The 4,199-nt window shown below is 38.0% G+C and overlaps 1 protein-coding gene across 3 annotated transcripts in view; it reads left to right on the plus strand.

The window, feature by feature from the left end:
• Window positions 1-4,199, plus strand: part of MPPED2 (metallophosphoesterase domain containing 2) — a 121,375-nt gene that overhangs the window by 67,945 nt on the left and 49,231 nt on the right. The gene's annotated exons all lie outside the window — the stretch shown is intronic.

Genomic DNA, 4,199 nt, shown 5'->3' on the forward strand with positions numbered 1-4,199 from the left:
ATGAAGCTGCTTTGTTGCATTGCCCTGCAGAACCGAGTCAGACCTAGCTGGAACCATTCTGACACAGTTGCTTTTCTTTTTTTAATTTTTTTTTTCCTTTTCTTTTTTGGGTAGATAATTTCTATTTAGCCATGTGTGTGAAATCAGACAAAAGGAACTTGTAACTGTTTCTGTTCTGCCTGCTGAATGCACCAAAACTGTGGAGTCAATACTGACTCTGTGCTTGTGGATGAGCTGTGGTGGCATTTTGGGATGCATTAGGGAAACTCCATTACATGCTATACTGCTGAGCTATTTATATCTGCTGTGCTAATTGATTGGTGTGGTGGCATTTAACACCCACACAGCACAAGGGCACAAGGCAGCAGGTGCTTTAAGCCTTATTTTTGAGCAGTTCTGGGCATTGTTTTCTTTTGCTTGTAAAGCTGTGATAGCAGAATTTCAACCCACTTTTGGTCTCATTCCACCCATGTGTCAAGCATGTCATGCAGGAAAGATTGCTGCCCAGTTTTGTGCTAAGGAGATCCTGCCTTGTTTTTTCTACATGTCATTTAATTGTGATGCCTGACATCTTTCTCTGGAGCCTTGGGTAGCACTTGTTCTAAATTCTCATGCTGAGAACAGCCACAGTCCTCTCAGGCTTTACCAGAGACCTGAACTTGAGTGATGGTGATAATCACTCTGCTGCTTGGAATTCTCAATTGTCAGCAGAAGCAGCGAGATGCTAATTTATGCACACCTATAAGCAGGGCTTGTTATGAGCTTATAACTTATTTTTGATGTCAGGTTTGCTTTAAAGGTGAAAGCAGGAGAGGGGCTGAACCAGGAAATGGGACAAACCTATAAATGCATTAGAAATTTTCCCCTTCAGCTCATCATTGTTGCCTTGGCCTGCATTCCTTGGTGGTTGGTGTGGCACCACACACGTTGATGCTTCTGATAATGCTTTCTCCTGGTCCTGTTGTGTGCATCAGTGCTGGCTGGAAAGCTGTGATCTAGCTCTGTATCTCACATTCTTGACTTGAGCTGCTAATCTTTTAATTTAAGTCATAGCCTTTAGCTACTAGTTTAAATCAGCCTGACATTGCTTAGCTAAAAAAAGAGTAATGCTCCAAATCCTTGCAATATCAGCAAATTGGGAAAGATGGTCTTAATTCAGGTTAGGAATCATCTCCTGGAGACGTTTCAAAGTAATTTTTTTGTAATAGCAGCACGGAAGGCCTTGGGCAGTGAGGTGGGTTTGAGGCTTGCTGCAGGGTGAGGAGCTGAGGAAGATGTGCTGCTGAGGTTGGGGTGGTGTTCAGCTGCTTTTGTGTGTGTGCATCACACTTGGAGGGCCTCTCCAGTGATTAGGGAGTGCAGGCATGTTTCCAAATTTATTTGGATCAGATTTAATGAACTCAGCTTCCTGCAGCACTGCTGGAGAGGCCTGGAGAGCACAGGAGAGAACTGTGTGATGCACCTTTACATTTATATGTACTGGCAACTCATCATGTTCCTTTTTCTTCTCTTTTCCTTCCCAAATCTGTAATGGAAATCTGTCATCCTTTTGTCCCCAGCTGCATTTAGGAGTTCTTTCAATTTGCAGGTGTGCACATGGATTTAGAATGTTTGCTCTGGAATATTAAGGGACATCACATTGAGGCCCTGAGTTGTCCTAACTGTAAAAAGTGAGTGGCATGTGTCTCCTGACCTAGCCATGGAAGACAAACCTGAATTAATCTTTCCTATAATAGCTGGATTCTTCCCATTAGTGATGCATGATAAATGATAAATGAAAAATGATAAATGAAGCTAGGTTGTTAGAAATGGACACTGAGCCCTCACCAAGTGAGGACTTCTCTCTCTTGATCTTCATTTGTGTTTAGCTGCCAAACATTGTTGTTAAATCATGTCTTGAGCAGCGTTGGTGTGGAGTTGAGGTTACCATTTTCAATTCAGCTTTTTAGATCAATCAGCCAGTCCATGTTGAGAGCAGAAATGTGGTATTGTTCATGCATTTTTTCTCTCTCTTTTTAATAATGACAGTTTTTAGAAAATGTGAAAATTTACTAGGGTTTTTTTTTTTGTGTTTTAGCCAGTCTTTCAGAGGAAGGAAAAGTCCCATCAGATATTAGTAAAATCTGCTCTAATTTTGTTCTGTGCCTGGAAACTGAGACAGAATGATCAGACAAGCATTTTACCACTTCTTAAATTTTTATACTCTCTCCCCTCCAATCACGTCTTGCTCTATTCCTCTAAATCTTCAGATTACCCCAAAGGAGAAGAATTTGTGGGATTTTGTGTGTATTTACAGCCTCCTTACCCCAATTAATTCTGTCACACAAATGGGGCACTGGTCATTAACCCAGAAGATGTGCCAACCCTAACAAGAGATAAGTTGGCATGTTCAATTTATGTGCAGTTTTGTAAGTATTTCCAGAGGGGGGAAAAAATTTTCTCATTTGCTGATAAAGCTATTGGTTTTAATTTAAAAAAGAGGGATCAAACCAAGAATAACAGATGTGATTCTGGAGGTTTGAGCCTGTCAGGGGTTTCTAAGAAGTAATTGCCAGAGTACTGGGAAGGCTGGCTATAATTCATCTATCTAGAAAATGTAAATTGCCAACTCAGTGTAAATACAGAGAGGAAATATCAGTTCATATTCATTACATGCTATTACTCAGGGTACATCTAAAAGCTTTCTAAAGACCTAAGAGAATTCAAGTAGTGCCTCCTAACTTACAATTTAGCAGGATTTGTGAGTAAAAAATAACTTACAATACATGGGAGCATTGGTGTGTGTTTGCAATTGGAATGTGCCGTGGTGCATAACAACAGCCTCTGAGGAGCAGAAAATTTGAATTTAGCCTGATAGTTCTGAGAGCATTAAATGGCATTAGCTGGAGGGAAGTTGAAAAGAAGAGTCTCAGCTCCTAAAAGAGAAAAGTGCAAGGGTGGGACATAAATCACATTCAGAGCTCTGCTCATTTTCTGAGGTGAAGAATGTAAGTGACATTTTCACACCTTAAATAGGAGATTCTTTGATGTACCTTGAAGGAACAAAATGGCTGAAGATTTTCCATTTGGTCTATAGATAACAATCCACAAAAACATTCCCCTCCTTTATCTTCCTTCCGACTTTGCCCTATGAACCTGCCTTGTTTGCTGGGAAAATAATTGATAGTTTATGCAGTAAAAAATTCTGTAAGATTCCAGGGAAAACGCTTCCTCCTTGGGAAATTCGAGATTGAGGTTTGCTATTAAACAGGATGGAAAATAAAACCAGTGATGGATTTATGAATTTTTAAATTTTCAAACTTCCTCTGTGAAGTAAACATGAGCATAACTCATGCTGATGTATCTGTGAAAGGGTAAGGAGACACAGTCTGTTTTTACTGCAGCTTTGAGTGCTGAATATGCATAAATGAATTAGTGTAAGTTTTACTTATATTCAAATGTTATTTTAAAATACATGTTATTTTTTTTAAAAATTATATTTGAAATGGTTCATCCGTGCTGAGGGCTGAATTTACCACAGTGTGCTGTAGACATTTGGATACAAATATTCTCACAGTGTGTGTTTTCTAATGAAGCTTTAAAAGCACTCAAACCACCAGAGAACTGCAGTTAACTGGGGACAGAATTTGTTTAAACCACATTTTGACAGAAACAATTGTTCAGGGAGAATATTTTTTGCTGTTTTATTTCATTCTGCTGATCAGCTCTGTAACTTTTGTATGTTTTTGCCTATTTGAAAGAGAAAAGTAGTTGAAAAGAAAAAAATGTTCCGATGTACTTTGTGTGCATTGAAATTTGTGATTCTTACCATTATGAAGAAGGAGGCAATAGGCTTATTTATGGATTTTAAATTCTGTTCTGCATAAGAATTTCACAGAAAATGCCAAAAGCTGTAAGTGTAAAATAATCTAACAAAACAATCCTTTACATGATTTTTAGCTATGAAAGAGTGCGAGTAAATTCCACTCACAGAATGAGAAGTAAAGCTGGAGGTGTGGAACTTTCAGCCTATATATTGGTTTCGATAACTAGAGATAGATTATCTTTTTGAAGGAAGAAATGTGTAGTGTAAATAGATATAAATATATAAATATCTACGATATTTATATATTATATATATATATATATATAAATAAATAATAAATATACATTTCTTTAGATAACTGGAGATATAGGTGTCTTTTTGAAGGAAGAAATGT

The sequence above is a fragment of the Geospiza fortis genome, unplaced genomic scaffold (assembly GCF_000277835.1).
Source record: "Geospiza fortis unplaced genomic scaffold, GeoFor_1.0 scaffold113, whole genome shotgun sequence".
In the NCBI taxonomy this organism is placed as follows: domain Eukaryota; kingdom Metazoa; phylum Chordata; class Aves; order Passeriformes; family Thraupidae; genus Geospiza; species Geospiza fortis.